The sequence below is a fragment of the Cataglyphis hispanica genome, chromosome 25 (assembly GCF_021464435.1).
Source record: "Cataglyphis hispanica isolate Lineage 1 chromosome 25, ULB_Chis1_1.0, whole genome shotgun sequence".
Taxonomy (NCBI): domain Eukaryota; kingdom Metazoa; phylum Arthropoda; class Insecta; order Hymenoptera; family Formicidae; genus Cataglyphis; species Cataglyphis hispanica.
The window spans coordinates 2047681-2068320 of record NC_065978.1 but is presented as its reverse complement, the minus strand read 5'-3'; the positions used below and the strand labels follow the sequence as shown (position 1 = coordinate 2068320).

Genomic DNA, 20640 nt, shown 5'->3' with positions numbered 1-20640 from the left:
GAAACTAAGAATCACGTTACATCTTTTTACCGTAAAAAAAAGAACAAACTTGACCATTTAGTATTTGCACACGTGACAATCAATAATGCTGAGAATATTGTAAACATAAACACTAGAGAGACTAATAACATTTATTATAATACTTCACATATTTCTCGCCGATAATAGAAAAGCAAATGGATAAAAATGGATATATTTTTAGCTGGCTCTTTGTTATATTTTTTTTCTTAATAACACGCCGTATAATTATTTATCGGATGTTTCTCAAGTTCATGCAATCCTCCTCAATCGATCTATATATGATGAAGGCAAAATACACAGCCCCTATGTTATAAGGGGTGAACTGAGGGATTTGGCGGAGGACGGCGAAGGGTGGACAGGACGAACGGTGGCGGGTCATGGGTGGGTGGTGAATATGCAAATGTAATTGATATTACTTTTTAAATATTCCCCACTCTACCCAACAGAGAGAGGGGCCACCCGTCTGTCGCTCGCCTGCAGCAGAGGGTGCGCCTGCTTTATACACTCTTACTCTAAGTGCCTTTTACCCCCATGCCGATAACCTCCCACCACTCTGCCTTCTATTCGGCAACTGCAACAGCCTTGTAAGTAAAGGTAATTAATAGACCCCAAAGACCTATCGCGAGATTTCGGCGGATAAATGGCGAACGTAGTGCGAATTGTAGTGGCTGGTAAATCGTGGCAAATTATCGCGTCTTGATAATTTGCAAAATTTTATTTCTGCTTTATAACTCCTTCTTAACTCCCAATTACACAACATTGTAACAAAAGAGTAAATGAAAATAAAAAGAAAATTACATTAAGTAGAAAATTTATAATTCAGACTTAGCTGCATAAAATCAACGTAAAGAGAAAAATATTAGAAAAAAAAAATTATTTAGTAGTATATAATATTAGATTCTCTTAATATTCATTATTGTGAAAGCTATGGCAAAATTTTTTTAGCCATTCAAATGAAATATAGACAAATAATCGAAATGTGACTTATATATTTGAGGAAAAGCTCCTATATGATAATATAATAGTTAAATATACGATACAATATGCTGATATTCGAGTAATTATGCATAAATAGAAATATCCGTTAATCATGAAGCGATATGAAGCTTATAATAGGAATAGATTAGAATTAATAGATCAGAATATGTGAAACTCTTATATCTGCATTCATGTTAATAGTCATAAGGGATTTAGCAATTCCGATAGGAACATAGATCTCGTTCACTTTTTCAATCTATCGTTCCGTCAAACATCATCTCTCCCCTTCGTTGATTGATCTAATTCTAGCAAAATCTACTAAATTATCATACATTAATTTGCGCACACAATGGGCAATGAATTTATTAGTTAAATGCGTTGTGTTGACGTTGTGCTAATTATAATTTATCGTGCAATAATAGGACACGATGTATGATTGCCGAATAGAATGCAAGCGATACAATAATGAGATCACAATCCCCAATCACTGCATCGCTGAGAATATTAAAAATCGCTCTTTACTCTAAGTAAGGCACTTCAATTCTTATCATAAATATCGATAACGCTTTTTCATAATCCTACCCTTGTAAAGACATTTTAAAATCATGAATCAAAAGAAAGTCGATTAAATTATTAATATTAAATCATGTCGACATGCATTTAGAGATAAATATATTCTGAATCTATCTTTAAATTTTATCAATTTTAAAACAAATACTTTTCTCTGTAAGTTTAAAAGAATTATGTTTTATCATCAAATTTCTTAACATTAAAGTTGTTTTCAATTTTTCTTCAATTATCCTAACATCGCAGTATTTCCCGAAGAAATAATGCAGATATCAAACGTCTATATGAATTTCGTGAATGTTGACAGTAAGGTTCGCCTTGTTAGAACGGATGCAGGCGAGCTCTCGTGTGTACAAACATGCGGTGCAAGTCGAATCGAATTCCATGAGCGAAGAGCTCATGGAAACCCATGAGCATCTCCTCTCCACCATCGTACACGTTTGTGCACAACAGTACGCTGTCGACCAATGCTAAATACGACAATAAACAATTCAACGAGTCAAAAACAAAATTATTACATTCTGATACCGGCAAAGAAAGAACGATTGACCTCGATATCATTTTACAATGATTCTCAATTTCATCATCGATTAAAGATTTCTCCAAGTATATTTGCTCAAATCATAAGAATATACTGCCATTTATTTTGATAAAAAGTGCATAATTTGGCAAAAAATATGCATAAAAAAACAAACAGACATAATAAAGAGTTTTATTTTAATTTCTTTTATATCGTGTATATGTCTTATAGTGAATATTTTAATAAAATGCTCATGTGAGAAGATTGAAAAAATGCACTTAAAAAATATTAGACGTAGAATATTTTGTACATTTGTTTTAAGGCCCTCAATTCAAAGCCCTTATTTATTAATAGCACATTTCCCATGATATGATAAATCTTGTACACACAGCAATTAGCTATATTCCCTTCCAAATACAGATAGTCATTAGAATACAATGCGATCGTTTTTGCTCCGATGAAAGTAATCCTTTTCCTTCGACTCGCTCCAGTTTACATTACCGCGCGTGAACACGTCCGAGTAGGTGTCAATAAGATTTATGATAATTGGCCAGGCTGTCGAATAATAGCGAGAAATTTTGCAAATTGTGGCTCGCATTATTCCATCTGAGTACAATCCACGAGTCACACGATTAGCATTCGCTCAATTAAACCTTAGGTAAATATAACTCGCTTGGATAAATATAACTTATTGTTAGAGTCATTTGCAATAACACGCGCGTTTTTCCGTATCGATGAAATAACGTAACGAGATGATTCTTTGCGTGGTTAAAAATTTGTATGCTAATTTTGTAAAGAGATGACTAAATCAGACCGTTGAATAACGAATAGCGAAGGAGTAGCGTAAGGATTTACGACCAATTACGTAGCGATTTGAATTCGCGGCATTTTAGACAGCCGACGATGATTAATTAATTGGGCCGCGCTCGATACGACGGGTTAATTGTTGTTTACGTTTATTATGCGGCATAATATTATCGCGTTTGTGTGACGATCGATGAAATTTCGCGCATCGCGCCGATGCTTCTCGACGGGTTTTTCGACGGGAAGCGAAAAGCGACGAGCAAGAGCGGATTGATTAATTTTTCTTTTTTTTTTTTTCCAGCTTACCAAATAAACGCGGAATTAATTCGTAGTAAATTCGTCGACGCGATCAATGATTATTATGCAGAATTATACAAAATTACCTCACCGTTCGCGATTTATTTTGTTGCCAGTGGTGTGTAATATTTATTGAAATAACGCGCGTGTGGCAGACGCCATGGTCACCGACAACGTAGGTGCTCGCACACGAGAATGCGGTGCTCCATCGAGCGTGCACACCGTCGGTGATTATCGGGTTTCCTATCGCACCATTTCAAAATGGTGGATTATCTAATAGGCTTTGCGCCTTACGGAATAACGTTCCTTTAACTGGCTTGAATATGAAAAATTAATTTCTCTTCGACATTGTCGCCGTGCTGGAAGAAGAGCGATCGCGTTCGCCGATAGTGCTTATTACACCCGTCATACAATCTCACACGCGTATGCGTGTTTATGCGTGCGCTCATAATAGCACGTCAGCGCGAATACAGAAGCAGCGAGTAATTATCGCGTTTCCTGTCGTACGACGCGCGCAATGGCGAACGTTATTCCGAAGATGTACACCTCGCCATATTGCGAATTCGTGTTGCCTTCGTTAAAGCGTACAGATGTTACGCGAGATAATTCCTCGTATAATCGAAAATCAACTCCGCCATTTTTCTCACACACGGACTCTTTCAAACTAATTGCCGCGTTCGAGGAAAAAAAAAAAAAAAAGCAAAGAAAAGGATTCGAACGATAGGAAGACTTAAATCAATAGACGAAGTGACGTATCTCATAATTACTCCGACTATCCTTCTCGCTATCTCCCATGATCTCAATAATTATTATTGTCGGTGGTGTATCTCGGTATCGAATGATAACCGGTGTGATGTTTACCGATCCCGTGCGATAGAATTTTAATTTCCGCCGCGGTGACGTGGGAATTGAAATAACATTACGTAAATGAGAATAATGTATTTTTATCGTCATGATTCTACATACAAACGATAATTACTACGTGCGCATTCGATACGGTTGTGTTCCTAATTTCTGAAAACAAAACTCCGACGTAAACATAAAATATAATGAACTTTGATAAAATCTTAACAAAACGCTTCAGAAATACTCGAAATAACTACTTCGTATTTATTGCGTGATTAAGAACTATATGCATACCATTAATTTTTATTATTAAATTAATAAAGTTAATGGACTCATTTCATACGTCAGTCAACCCGTATATTTAAAGATGGGAATCGAATGATTTTCATCTATTATTAGTTTTAAAAAGTAGTTTTTAAATCTAAAACATTATATTCGCGTATGAAAGGAAATTAACAAAACTTTTCGCGGCTTCAACTCTTCTCTGACTCCGGATCTAATTGATATAAATCGGTGCGATGCTGCGTATCCGGTTATGCCACGCACGAATTCCACATAGCGATATGATACCTACGTACGTATGTATGTATGTAATGTTGAGAAAGTCACTCGCCATGGTGAACAAATGCGAACGGAAATCGCCGCGGGTACGTACCGCCATCGTGAACAACAACAACAACAACAACAACAACACAGCTACGTTGGATATACCCATCGACGTAACATACACACGTACGAGGTTGCGTGCCGCGGGTAATTACCGGCTTTCGCCGTGGTAACGCACCAGCGATGGCGGATCCGCCTGCGTATCGTATATAGCCGGGGCCAGGATTCAGGCATTCGGGCATTCGGGCGACGCCACCGGCACACACGGTGTGTTCCCGTCACACCGTTGGTTTCAACGCCAATTAAACACCCGCTTGTCAAGGAGAAACGGAGGGGCCCTGACGCCGCCACCGCGATTCGCTGTCGCACGCGATGCGTTGCCGAGCGTTATTATTACGTGTCATTGCCACCCACACGCGATGGCGGTTTTTTGAGAGAATGCACGAGCTCAGGCATGCCGGAGGAACCAACGTGGGAAGAGAACGAGCGAATCGAAGACGCTCGAATCTAATTAGAGTCCGATTGTGACACGTGTCATTGCGCTATGTTTGGCTTTCTTATATTCTACAAATTAACCCTCTATGGGCCCGTGTAACTTTCAGGTCACATTTCAATTTATCGATATTTTAATTTCAAATAATTATGCGAACATTATAGGCCGCGTGACTTGAGAGTCACATAGTGAATATTTAAAACAATTTAAATATTTAAAACAAATTTTTTTTAAATTTAAAACAAAATTTATTTAAATTTAATTAACATCAGGACAGGATTTAAAACAAAAATTCGGCCCATAGAGGGTTAATAAGAACAAATAAAATTTTTAATTGTGAATCATACTAATAAAATATAGAATATTAGGTATTATAATATATTAAAAAATATGTACTAATTATATTTTATTTTATGTATATCTTCGGAGATATATCCAGATTACTGAGATTTTTCATAAAATTGGATAATATATAATAAAATTCATTGTTATCTTATTCCAGCATCGACTGCTCAGAGAAACCAATCGAATGAAAAATGCAATCGTAAACGAGGGATCTCGAGAGAACAGAATTACGACGTCCGTACGGATTTCCTTCGAGCGCGCTATCGTGCGACATAATTTTCGAGCCGGAAATAGCATGTATACGTCGGAAGAGAGAATAAAATACGCGATTGTTTAGATGAAAGGAAAAGCGGTAGAGCGCTGCTGCGCGTTTCGCCATACCTGACCGTCGTAAATTCTTCGTTAAGCCTCCGGCGCGCTGAGTGCAATTAGTGCGTATAACGAAAAATATGCGGGCGAAGTAATATTCGCGATAACGGGTCGTGTCGCGCGCATAAAATAAAATCAGTCCCCTTTATACGAGCGAAAAACGTTGCCGACAAATGTCATTCGCGCTGCGTATAACAGCGCGCTCCCATTTTCAGTGCGTATCGTTCACCACCAATCTGCGCCACGCATCTGAATTTTTTTCAGCCACCCCTGACCGCGTCCAATCGCGAGACAGCAAAATTGCGAATGCATATAGGTCGCGGTTGAGTAGGCAATATTTGCGATAACAGCGGCCGCGCTACGTGCGTGTGCCTTCGCGATAAAAAATATGACGCAACGTGCGTCGCGAGTCCACCTTGGGATTTACATGTCGACAAAGAAAAGAAAAACGTTTCCTGATAGCGCGAATCGCTCGACGATTTCGCGAATCATTAAGTTTTCCTTAAGTGACATAACGGTTCGTAATATGGGCAGATAATTATTCCTCGTAATGCAGTATTTTTCTGTCACATTTTTTCATCCATTATGATATTATTCAATTTAGATTGTAAAATTTTATGCAAAATCTCTCTCTCTTTTGTACGATATAACGCGGCCCGATTACTTCTTGTGATTACATATATGTCTATGCAATTCTAGCCTCTCAATGTAATGGTCCTTTAAATAATTCATTTGTCGAGTATAAATTTCTTTCTGTGTTTATATATACGGGAAAAGAAGTTTCGCGAGAAAATTAAGTGTTATTTTTGCAAGGCTATTAATTGTTATGGAATATATGCAAGGAAAAGGAACTAGCGCATTTAACAAGAAGATTAATTATGATGGATTATTTTTTGTAGTCTATATTAAATTCTAGATTAATTAAAAAATGCAAAAGCACATTGATATTATGATGTCAAACATACCACGTAGATGACATTCGCTCCTTCTATCACATGCCCAGAAACAAGAGCATTATATAATACTGTAGTATAGTGGAAAAATGTAAATAAGTTGTCAATTTTGGAACGTCGCTACATAAATGATTATCGCTTAACTGATATGAGGTACTAAAATAAGAACGCTATTTATCGGCGATTTGTACCTGTCCGAACCAACCAATCATCTTATCCAATGCCCTTGACATATCAAAGTTCGCCGAGTATATCTTCCTGTGTATATCTTATTTTTATCGCGATCTACGACACAACACGATAACAACAATAGAGCGTATGTTGACATACCAGCGTCAGAAAAATGAGTCGTACATTTTACCGTAAGATTTTCTTTTTATCGCCCGTTAAGCTTCTTCAGAAAAGACATGCATTGAGCAACTGCGGAAGTCTGACGTATATCAGATTTTAAAACTCACTCTGCTGGATGTAAGCTAAAAAGATAGTAAATCTTTTTTATGGATGCGCAGAATAAAAATAGTAGAAAATAGCCAAGATATTTTTAGAAGTAAAGTAATTTTAAAAAGATAAATTTTTTTTTTTTTATTCACGAAATCTTTTTATCTTTCGCATTTCTGTATGTAAAAACGCAAAATTTCTAGCAAACATATTCGTTAAGACACGCCGCGAATAAAGATTCGATGGCACGATGACATCTCGATAAATTAGCCTAAGCACGAGGCGGCTCTTCTCGCCCCCGGACAATCAGCCCCCCGTGGCTTCGGCACCGTCGATTCGACGCTAGTTTTAATCACGTCGCGCAGAGTCATGGGGCGCAGCCGTTACTATCCACCCATGGGGCCGTTTCGTCCGAAATACCGATCCGCTTGCGGATTATCCGACTGCTTTATTAGCGCCATTCGTGTCTTTGCCGCCTGCTCTTTTTCCCCGATACCGAGACGAAAGTTACGAGACGCGTGCCTCGCGTGCCCCGTCGATCATGAATTGCGCGAGCGTGCAATCAACGGCGGCTTAAAGTTGAGGCTTTACCGTTACAATTGGAATTCCGGCAAATTATAGTCATAATGACAAAACCACGTTTTACCCTCGCTCGCAACAATTTGTGTTTTTATTCACCGCGTATCACGCGGTTGCTCGGTTCTTTATACAGCGTTTTGCGGCTTTTCATCACTAACCGCACTACACGTTACATTTTCTACCTTGATGAGGGATTAGAATGATAATTCCCAGTCATAATTCATGTGTTATTAATGTGACATTTTCTCGATTAAACATCTAGTTCATTAAAAATCCTATTATTCCATCTATCGCAAATTTGTTTCTAGATGAATAAAATTGCTTTTACTTTATTTTATCTGTATTTTGTCAATTAATCCGTATTATGTTAATTAATCAGATTAATCCTTAAAATGATAATGAGTAATATTCATTATTTTTTCGATTTAGAACAATAGTTGACAAAACGTAGACATCTTGATGCGATTCCTCACATATTTTACAAGAAAACCAATATTTTGATATAGATTCTATGCCGCAATTTTACTGCAAGCTTTGTTTTCAATGCAGAGCCGTTTATGACCCAATTTGCATGTTTGATAAAATCCGCATTGCCGGGATAATGACCGTTAAACCTTAAAAGCAGCGCGTGCGATGTTAAAGCGGAAATTACGCTTACGAGCACGAATAATCGTTTCCAACAATGCCTACAGACGTCATCTCTGTCGTTGCACAATTCCCGTAACATCAAAATTCGTCGTTCCCAAAGATTTGAAGCAGTTAAGCTTTTCAGGAGAGTTTATAAGTTTCGGTCATGTACATTCGATCATTAAAATAAATATATTTATGGCTTACTGTTTTTTTTTATGGAAATATACAAAAATATAATTATATAATTATTATCTAATTATACATCTAAGAATATATCTTTTGTATAGAAAATGAGATGTATCGTGAAAAAAAAAAAAAGAATTTGTAAAAATTAGCTATTTGAAGTCACGGTTTATTAACAGAAAGATTATTATTAATATTTTGCAAATAAACTCTAAATGGCGACAATTTCGTCATCGTAACCCCATTTTTCCGCGTGATAACCCGCGAAAAACGCAAATACGCCTCACGTAGCACGCGTATTTTGATAATCTGCGCCGAGTCGTTGTTCTGCGTATTACACTACTTATCGATCTATCTGCATACGCAACAACGTCGCTGATTAGGTCGCGATACAGCTGACAGATAAAGATGGGTAGTCAATAATTTTTTTGCGCACACGACGCAAATTCTTGCGTAAGAGGAAGGCCGCACGCTATCTCGATGGATCGGCGTTTCGCGCGCTAATTACCTATCATGCCTGGCAAATGACTTCCGCGGGTTACTCGAGAACGTGCTCACATATAAAGCCGATATAAAGCCCGCAAATCTGTAGAAATCGACATAAGTTAGATCGTAGTGAAACCTTCGCGCGATAAGAACTATGTTTCAAGATGTAGCGACAATTTATTGCAATATGATAATGAATGAAGATGTTGAAAAATCATAGGAATATTTGAAAAACCATGGAAAGGCCTATGTAAATCTACTCTATTAAATTTCAAAAAATATTGATCGATTTGTTTTTTAAAATAATAATAATTTATAATTCTTAATATATTTTCTAAATTATTTATATATTTATTATGTACTGAAAATCTAGGTTGGAGATTTTTTTCCAATAACATGGTGTTCGAAAATTGCTGACTGCGTGAATATGAATATCTCTGATATCAGTTTACGCATGTCAATTGCACTATAATGCGATGCATTGAACAACGTTAAATTAAAATACGATACTTGTCGAAGAGTAAAATGGAAGCGATACTTCGTAGTTATCTTCTCAAAGCACTTCAAAGACAGACATTAAAATTCACTCGTTATCGAAGTTTAGCATTTAAAATTGAGCGTTTGATGTTTTTAAAAAAGTACCTTGTTATATAAAGAGTCTATTATTGCTATCGACGTAAATAGTTACGTTGTAAACAAAAACCAAGGCTAGGACAAAAATATAACATTTCTATCTATGTCTTAAATTAATCTCTTCACGGACAATATTCATATTTGAAAAATGTATATTTGCTTTAAATAGGAAACAATTAACTGATATTTTCAATTCTGTTTTTCCAACTTTTCCCATTAAAAATCTACTTAGTCTGTAATTTTATCCAGTAAATATAAATCGGTCTTTCTTTTTTTCATAATTTGAAGAAGTTTGTTATCCAAGAAATTAAATATAATCACTGCCTATTTGTAGATTAATTTTTCATATTAACAGCGTTAATTCTAAGATTACCATATCTGAGTATGAAGTCCGCGCAAAAGTAAAACACAGGTTATCGAGTCAAATATCGTCCCTGAAACTCGTTTTACGGTCCCTTGGGAGGATTCCCGAGGATTTACGTATTTCCTCGGTACAGTTGACGCGCGCCATGCAGGCAACAGTTCCCGTCGCGAACCAGCCGCGTCGGGCTTCTTTATTAAAGCCCAACCACGGGGTTCCCCTTGGCTCCACGTGGCCGGGCTTATCCCGGAGAGACCTTCCATCATTTTAAAGCCCGTCGTGATAAAATTAGACGGACAATTTCATCCGAAGACCTCGAATGCCGCGATCGTACGCGGGACATATAGGTAGGTGACGGTTTAATTTCATGCCTAGGGGGTGATTCGGCGTCCCTTGATGGACGCGGACACAATAGGCGCAATGTTAACAGATTGGCCGTCAGAAATTCGAAATAATTATATTATCATCCCTACGCTCAGTGAAAGACAGTGAATTTCGGGAAATTTTTTCAAAGACATCAAATGTGCTGGTAATGAAGCTGACTAAAAGATTTAAAAGGGAAGTGATGTCGAAAATATAATGCTTCCGATAATTATATCATATATGAAATATTGCGTCTTGCAAATCTCGTTTTCACGAAACTATAACCGTTATTATATAATTAATCAATCTGAAAATAACACGATAAATAAGAATGACAAGATTCATTTATATTTATGGCCGCCTGTCACGTTGAGCTTTCTTGTCAGAAGTATAGTTACGAACGGAAGTGACATTTATTGCAGTAGCGTGCATTTTTAGATGAAACATGGAAGGTAAATGTGAGGGAATGCGTAATCATGATATAACTTAACATTGCGAAGTGTATCGCGATATAACGTGGATATACTACCGCGCAACAATGCGAATAATGACTAACAATAAGACATGGATTTAAAAAGAAAAAGAAAAAGGCGAGAGATTAATTTGATAAGCTATTAGAAGTTACGTATTTAAAAAAATCTCTTTAAAAAATCCTTGAAATTTCTTGAACACAATTCACAACAAAATATATATACAATGATGAATAATTGAATTGCAATGAAAAATTACTTTAATCTCGAATTAAATTGTAAACACGTGCCAACAGCTTAATCTGAATATAATCGATTTCTTCGGAAATTCATTAAGTATTATAGTTTCTATATAAAAAAAAAAATCCGTCACGAACGAAGATCGCAATGAAAGGATAAGCGTCTCTCTCGTCCGCGAAAAACGACTTACAAACGAAGGATCGAATGAAGGAACGAACGAACGGACGAACGAACGCGCATGCATTCGCGCACGTGGAATAATAATTAGCCGTCGTCGGTGCTGATACACGTTCCACGCAAATGACGTGTCAGGTGCAGCTGTTGCGCATCGTTCCGCAATGCGGGCCGATGTATGCTTCTCCCCGCGGCTCTCCCCTTTCTCATTCTCTCTCTTTCTCTTTCTCTTTCTAACCCCGCTCCTCTCAAACTGCACCGTCTACTTAACTTCGTTCCACCCTTTGTCTCATGGTTTTATAATGTCTCCCTCGGCAATCTCGGGTCCCAAAGTGCGAACCTACATGCGACGCGTGATCGCGTGCTGCTTGTCGTTAAACCTCTCGACGACCCTCTAAAACGGCTGTAACTATACCTATGTATATACTATAATGTTCTCCACGTTGTATATACGTCTCTTCCACGGATGCACTTCCTGCCGTCGCGATTAAGAACCGCGATTAAAAAGTCGCGGATATCGGTTCTTGGGTGAGGATTGATATTTTCTAATCTCGATTAAGTGAGAGAAAAATAGATATATGAATCAGTATACTTGAAATTTGACAATATCATCTGTAGAGTAACAAAAGAAAAACAATAACACAGGCCGACAAAAAAAATTGTTGTCAAGTAACTCTAATCAGAGTAGGTGTTTCTTATAGATTTTCACAGCTACAAAAAAAAACAATGCTGCGATCCAAATTGTTCCATCACGTCAGATTTTAAAATTATTTTTAATTTTAAGATGAAAAATCACTAATTTTTTATTTATATAAAATGTTGTATCTGTTACGAGAGAAAATTAAAATTGGAAACGATGTTACAGAAATTCTGTACTTTAGTATTTCAGAAAGACAAAGTAAAAGAACAAAAGAAGTTCCACGTTTTAAGAGAAACTCGAGAAACAGTAAACTGGACATAAAAAAATACGTGCAATTCGTACTCTAATTATAAAGCGGCGCTAGTTGGAGCGTGTCTCGATCGTGCCGGCCGAAACAGTTATCAGATTCGATCGAATCTCGTGAGCAACGGATCAGCAGGGATCATGGGCCGTTTTTATGACAGAATTATCAAGGAGAAGGAGGAAGAGAGGAAAAGAGCAGCAGGCAACGGCATAGATCGTTCATTATCCTATCGCTTGTAATCGAAAGGAAGACACGGAGAGCGCGCTTTCAATGAAGAAGACGAGGTATCGAGAGAAAAGAAGAAAGAAAACTATGGAATGGAAGCTACGTAGCTTCCCACGGCGATTCACGGTGGCGATCGTCACGAATCGCATGACGACGTGACGGCGACGATGGCGACTGAGGACAATCCGTCGTCTCCTTGCCTCCCTCTCGCCAGGTAACCACCTCAGCTCGTTCCTAGCCGCATCATCGATGCATCGCCGGCCGAATATCAGCAGCGAGACGGTGCACCAAGTGCTGGCGGGGAAAAAGGAATGGAGGGAAGGAGAGGGGAAAGTCTCTGTGGACGCTTCTAGCCTAGATCAAAACCCGTAATCACAACGTAATAATACCCGATCACGGAAGATATTGCACATTTCCCCGGAATCACTGCTATTCCCAGGGAAGATGCCTCCGTCGGGGTTGTTTGGGAGGTCTTACTGTTGCCCGACATGCGATCCCGAATTCGCCTTCTCTATCGCTCGCTCTCTTTCTCTCTTTCTCACCGGCCGATTCTTCCTCGACGCCGCTCCACTTTGCCCTGAGTCATATCGTTGTATACTCTCTCCTTTCTGTCCTTCATATTTGTGCCTATGATTTCCTCGTGCTTCTCTCTTTTTACCTCGAGACCAGCAGTACGACTTCGTAAAAGACAAGTGACTTTGCACAATAATTTTTGTTTTTCAGATAAAACAATTTTTGCGAGTATTAAGTTCCTAATGTGTTTCAATGAGTATTGATTAAAAATCGTTTTCCGAATTAAATATTTGTAAAATCGCATTTAAAACTGTCAAATCAGATATAGTATAAGCGAAAATGATCCAAAGTTGCGCATGAATAAACATTATAAAAAAAAAAAAAAGAAATGGATTCCATGACGGTAGTGGCAAAATTAAGTGTGAAGATTACGAAAAAGACAAAATAGAGATAAACGTGTGCATCGTTGGTGCACTAAATTATTGAAAGTTCAAACGAGCAGAGGCAGTTCCCTCGCAAGCGTATCTGCAAATGGCACTAAATATCCGCAAGCAGCAACGCCACGTCGACTAAATATACAAAAGTGATGAGCCAAGCGGCAACTCAATGAAGTTCACGGTTACGATGCACAAAGTAATCTAAATATTTAATCTAGATTAAATCGGGAAGACAGGATGAAGAGAGGAACAGGCAGACAGACGGACAGACGGACGGATGAGATACGGTCAGCGCACGGGCAACGCGCGGGTTTAACATTGTATACTTTTTTACACGGTAACCGTACACAGTTCGTCGGCCGGCTCGTGCACGACGAGTTCCGAGGCCCCGGAGCCGTGTTGGGCCCAAGGTGGGCCAGTGGCTGGTAGCACGTCGGCGGAGGCCGCAACAGACGTAGGCGGTCGGATATTCGGGAGGGAAAGGAGAAAGAAAAAGAGAGAGAAGAGCAGGAAGGCGATGAGGAGAGGGGGGGGGGGACGGGGGACGGGGTTGGAAAACAAGGTGGAAGGGTGCCCCGAGCCAGCCGTACCATTAATCATCGGGGTAATTCCATAGATGGCTCTTTGCTGCTCGAAGGAGCGAGCGATGCATGCCAAACTTACCTCGTCCGCTGAACAATCTGCGAAAGGGCTGCATTGTTTCTACTTTATTTTGTAACGCCGCGATTCTGCCGTGTTTTCCGTATTTAAGTGATTGTCATTGTAAAAGCGATAGGTTCTTCGTTGATCACAGAAAAATAAATTCGCCTAATCGTTCAACTTTGACTAACTAAATTTTTGTTTTATAAATGTGCAAGCGAGGATATATATATATATATATATATATATATATATATATATATATTATAAATAATATATAAATTAATTAAGCCTATATCGAGAATTCGCGATTCTCTTTATGAATAATTTCTATTATATCTGATTCATATATCTCTCTATAATTATACGGCATCGATTATTTTAGAGTTAGTCAATCACTCTATCGTTGCAAGCAAAACTACCTGTCAATTTAATCTTGAAGTATCCCTCGCGTTCTGTTCATATTTTTTACAAGCCGTTCATTTACGCTGTATTAGAGGAATATTAATGACACGCCAGTTATCGATTCGCACACATGTTATGATAGTATCGACAATATACTATGTAAATGCTAATCGAATATAATATAATTCTGGCAAGCCAGAAACATTAGAAACATTAGATCTTTTACGTATATGTCATCTAATCTTCTACGATCATTTAATTTATGATTAATTGACCGTATTTAAATTATATCTCTATCCTTTCTTAAATCATATCATTGGCAATTTTCTCTTATAATTGATAATGATAATGTAATCGTCGGCAAGTATGTAACTATATCAACGCAACATGACTTGATCAAATTTGTTTCGAAACATTAGTAAACGTGCAACGCTCACCTCGCTAATCGCACGAGCGCGTCGTCGAGGTACGAGTTACGATTCGAGATCCAAAGCGGCGGGACAAAAATGACAGGGAGACGGGCGGGGCAAAAAAAGGGATCCGCGAAGACGCAGCGGCCACCGGGCCGTCCGAACCATGTCAGCAGTTTAATCAATGCATTTAGCCGAATTCCCGTCTGGCCCAAATAAAAGGCGAGACGAGAGGAGATTTAAGCGCAAAAAACGCTGTGCGCGCGACGGGCCTTTGCTCGTGGCCCCTCTTGACTTCTCTTTTCCCTCTCGTCGACGTGCAGCGACTTTCGGGACCTCTACACCGGGGCCTCACGATCCCTCTCTCCCTCCCTCCCCCCCTCCCCCCACCCCTCCCACGTCCCAAAGTTCCCGAAGTCGTTAGGTATTCCGCGAGTGTACTCTTCTGTCCTTTCCTCTCCCCTTCCCCCCCCCTCCTCCCCTCTCCCTTTGCCCCTCGTGGAAGGAAGACACTTCTTCGAATAACATATACGTCAGCCATGAAGAGGCCTGCGAGACGAAAAGCAGTGGCACTACAAATCTTCGAGTTGGTCTTTTCATTCAATGTTTTACCTGCGAGATTGCCCGCCGCGTTGTCTCCGTCTACGCAACCGTCGGCGGTGTTTTGTTTTTTTTTTTACGTTAGTTTAATTTTTATTGAAATATTTTCTGAATATTAAAAGCATTGCTAAGATAAGATTTAATTCCACTATACTTTTCAATCGTAAATAAAAAATAATGTAGAGGCACATTTTATTAAAGTTAAACGTTTCGTACCCGCATCCCTAATACTCCTCACTTAAATAGCATATCTAGTAGCATAAACTTTGATGAAAATTTGTTTAATAAATATAATAATTATTTAATGTTAAAAACGTAATATATATATATATATATATATATATATATATATATATAAATACTTTATGCATTAACAGTATAACCACAATTACGTAACACTAAGTCATTGATAGTCAAGGAGTAGAGCATCCTGCATCTGAATCTACTATCTTGTTAAGCATCTTCTAACGATGGACCCCTAAAGTTGTTTCATGAAACGTGACGAAGAGACTGATGAAGATATATAAAAAAAAATATCAAAAAGGAAACAATCTTTCCTTTTCCCTCCAGTCTGATATTTTTTTTCATATTTCTATTAAAAAATATATATTAACCGTTTGAGTACGGGAGAATTTTCTTATGCTAAATTTCTTATGTTAAAAGTCCGGGATGAAATGCGTAGTATTTTTTTTTTGGGAAACAATGAAAATGGTTATAATTACCACTAATTGTTATGTAACAAGTTTTTTTGATCAAAAAATTTTTTTATTTTCACTTATAACAAAAATGTTTTGCTGCACAAATTCCATGAATTCCTTTTTTACATATAGCGCAAATTAAGTTGGATCGTTTAATTCCATTACCATTTTTATTACTGCATACATCACACTGCCGCAAATTTCGCCCAGGCAATTTTTCTAAAGAGTTTCGCATCAGGAGGAGAAGCATGCTTTGGACCAGGTACTTCAGAAAAAGTATTCGATTCGTTCGAAAAAATTGTGTCCACGGGTAAAAACTCATCAATAATATCGTCATCGGAGGTACTTGCAGTTACTTCATCATCATCACTGCTATCACTAATAACTCGTAATCTCTTAGAACGAATGATGATGTCACTTCCACTATCACTTTCAAGGTCATTACTATACTCTTCATTATCACTTCTCATAACATAGTCACTTTCAGATGAATCAGAACTTGACATGGTGTATTTCGTAATTATCAGTATAACACTTGGTAAAAAAATGAAAACAATTTCTAATTCCTATAAAACAACGAAAAGATTTTTCCTACTAATAAATAAATAACACACAGTGATAAGCAATAATGTACCAGAGCCGTGGGTTGCTACTGTATATTATTTTAATTCTTATATTGTTAAAAGCCACAACTGAGTTAAATGTATAAAAACTGCTACCGATATTACTACAACTGCTCTCAATAATGACGTAAAGTATACTACAAACAGCAGCGTCTTCGCATTCTCGATACAAAACAGGAGAAGCGCTATCGCGCTGCGCCGTCTTTTTGGCATACGACAAGTGAAGCGCGATAGCGCTTCCCCGGACTCAAGCGGTTAAAATTCATATGAATAAGAATTCATAAAAAAAAACATACACACCACGCCAAAATAGAGTCAATTATGTATTATGATTTATATGTAGCAAGAATGCTGATTTTAAATGAAGATATGATATAAAAAAAATATGAGTATACAAAAATCGTCGCTTGATCTTTATCGTTCCTCTTATTTCGCGGTGGCTAGTATTGCAACACTTTTGGGGTCTCGTCGCTTCTTCCGCTCGTTACCGGGGAGAATTGGGGCTTATGGTAATTTAAAGTAGTCGTCCCCAGTCGATTCTTTCCTAAAGCTATTAGGCGATCATCTCGGATTATCCTACGATTCCGGGTTTACTCGAAACTCGACTTTTCTAAGTTTTCGCCCTTTCACGTGCTCGTAATAATACACCTAATCTTATTGTTATATGTACTTACTTTTCGTGTCAAACGACGATAATTAACAGTATATATGCATCTATGCTTTTGAGAAAAAAAAAAAAAAGTTAATCCTGTCAAAGGAAAATGAAAACTCCGGATATCCCTCGAGTGTTTCTCCGTGAGAAGCGACGACGAAGAATTATCGGAGAAATATTATTACTACCGGTGCGCCAATTATACCGTAACAATTATCAGATATCTCGCCGCATCGGTAATTACGTATTACGCGTAGGCTGGGCTCATTACAACCGGCATACACGGCGGATCTTTTATCTTTCTTGTGATTTTATTAGCTAGGAAATCGTTTTCCCCGTTGCGGATAACTGTACTGGCGATGGAGAAGAGAAGAAGGGATCGTTACCATGTTATCATTACTTACGTCTTTGTTATCGAGAAAATGCAACTTGTTCACGCGGCAATCTTACAATTAAATTCTCAGGGTGTTATGAGGGCACCGCTATTGCCGCTCATATCTCGCTATACCTATTGAGCGTGAGTGCGTGCAACACACGGTCTGGGCAAGAGATAATGGAGAAAATTCGAACAGAATTGAATTTTATCTCAAAATCGAAACTAACGATAAACTTGACAGGGAATCGCTACGTTATTTCCGCATTACGATTTTTATAAATCGTTTACGATAGAATTACGTGAAACGTAAAGGACGTAATAAAGACTTACATATCTGCGCAAATGATATCCCGGATGAGAAGGTGGTAGCAGTTTCCAGCGAGGTGCCCTAAGGGGAGTTTCTTGACAGCACGGCGGAATAACTTTGCGGTTGATTTATACTTCCGACAGGCGTAACGAGCTTGCGGTCAAACTGCGCGTCCATTGCCTGTATAAAAAAAAAAGAAAAAATCAATAAAATATCTGTAGCTTTTTTTTTCATTGGGCAGATAAACGGAATTGAATCCGCAGCTGCGGGTATTTTCCCTACATTGATCAAAAACATTATGATAAAATATCCTAAATTATCGCTTATAATATTATCTATAAAAATAAAAAAAAAAACAAATAAATGTTATTTACTCGTACTTGTTAATTATATAATGTTTCGATTTAATTGCTTATTTTCTCTCAACTTTTACAGATTCTTTATCCGCACGAGAGAAAGCGGATGACACTTCATATATTCTGTACAAACTTTAATTAATTAAGAAAATAAAAACGCGTTGACAACAATCGTGAGATTGGCCTTATTAATTGAATACATTAATTAAATATAAGTTTAATTTCTGAATAATTTATTAATGTTTGTGTTTCTAGTCGCAATCACGACGAACGTATAATGCAGATCGATACACATCGCACAATGAATATCATAGACATAGAATATCTTTTCCATTCTACATCAGTTCAAAGACTCTCTTATGATTATATCGGCTATCCTTCCGTGTGCTAATAATTATCTCTCGATTTCTTCTAATTTAACAGCGCATACGTTACGTGCGTAACGTTCCGGCTACGCACTGCTAAAATTTAAGAGCCGCGCCTCTTTTAATTGGCCTCATACAAGAGTGATTTATGATGACGAGAAAAAAAGAAAGCATCTCGTATTTCTTTCACGCTTTTCCCATTGAGATAACAAATAATGTTGAGTGTTTAATATAATCTTAGGAGCGCAAAGGAGCGTCTTAATTACGTCTCTCTCGAGCCAATTTCTCAAGTAACCGTCGCGGAAACGCGCCAGACAAAAGTTTCATAAAACTCGCCCCTCCCAAATAAGATACTCATCACGGAATCAAACTGGCGAGAAACTCACGGTCCGTCTCGTAAAAGAGACATCGCAAAACTCGCTCTTTCCGAGTCCACTGAAAGCCATAAAACGTCCAGCACCCACGTACAACCTGATATCACGTACCGCCATACGTAAAGTTGAATCTTTTGTGTGCTCGCGTGTGTATTATCACGTGTGCATACAGTCGCTCTCACAAATAGACCCGGGACTCGTGTCTCGCGTGGCCGCATAAAACCTCAATCGCGCTTTAAATCACGGCCAATATTAGATAAAGCACCTGGTCGAAAATATAACCTGGCGCAAAACGTTTTGCGAGCTCTCTTTGTAGATTCCAATTTTCCTAAAATTGGAAGAAGGTTATTCAAACTCGTGTTGCCTAATCTTTTTATTCAAGGTGAATCGCAGCGATATTTACCGGAAATCATACCAATGATTTCGGCCTTCCTTTCTATTCTTATATAATTTATCCCATCACACATCTCCCCACATAAATTAACCATAAATTTATTAGAGATACAAAAACATAGATTTAAAATATAAATTAGATATATTTGTTTTCTTTCCTAATTTTTCAAAACGTTTACGCTACCATTTTCTCGTAAAGGAGGACGAGGACTTATTCGCGGTTCGGACTGTACCATACACGTGTACGTTCTCTAGTGTACGTGCCCATCGTTCGTCCGTCCGTCATGAGTGCGTGCGCGAACGTCCGGGACTCGTCGGAGGATGCTCGCTAGTTCGTTCGCTTTGCTCGATCATGGGACAAAAGTCGAGTCTACGTCTCGTGGGAACGTGGAAGTCACGCTCGCTCAAAAACCGTGTGCCGTGCTACACGTATGTATTAACGGAGCGCGAGCTTGTTTCTTGCACCGCAGCAGTTCAACCAAAATATCCAAAGTACGCGAAATGCCGAAATTGTGTTCTTCAAAGTTAATAAGTAATCGTAATTACAATTATATATAAGTTTTTATATATAAAATTGTTGTAGAGAGAAGGAGTGTAATTTTTTCTAAAAATATTTTTACTATTTGTGATTATATATTATTTTTTTAATAATGTTGAATAAAATACAGAAGTTAACAAGCATCACTGATAAAAATTATTATTAGAAAGGAATTGAATTTATAAGCTTATAAATTTATAATTCAAAATGATGAAGTCAATTTGTCGCAATAAATTTAAGAGATAGAAGATTCCCTTAATTCTTACGGTATAAAATCCTTATTATATCACACGATATGTATCGCATGTTAACATTCTAATAATCACATAATTAATATCATATAAAATTAATCAGAAATGCAAAGACACACGATTTCCTCGTTACCGTAAATTCGTAATATCGATTCATCAAGGAAAATAAAAGGATAAT

General features: G+C 37.9%; 2 long non-coding RNA genes across 3 annotated transcripts in view; one reads left to right on the top strand and one right to left on the bottom strand.

Annotated features, from left to right (window-relative positions):
• The window catches only part of LOC126858483 (uncharacterized), a 182473-nt gene that overhangs the window by 106502 nt on the left and 55331 nt on the right, over window positions 1–20640 (bottom strand). The window contains exon 4 of the long non-coding RNA XR_007688678.1: window positions 18209–18365. This is a non-coding gene — a long non-coding RNA (uncharacterized LOC126858483). The remainder of the gene's footprint in view (window positions 1–18208; window positions 18366–20640) is intronic.
• LOC126858484 (uncharacterized) overlaps window positions 1–20640 on the top strand; it is a 141849-nt gene that overhangs the window by 75391 nt on the left and 45818 nt on the right. The window lies entirely within an intron of this gene.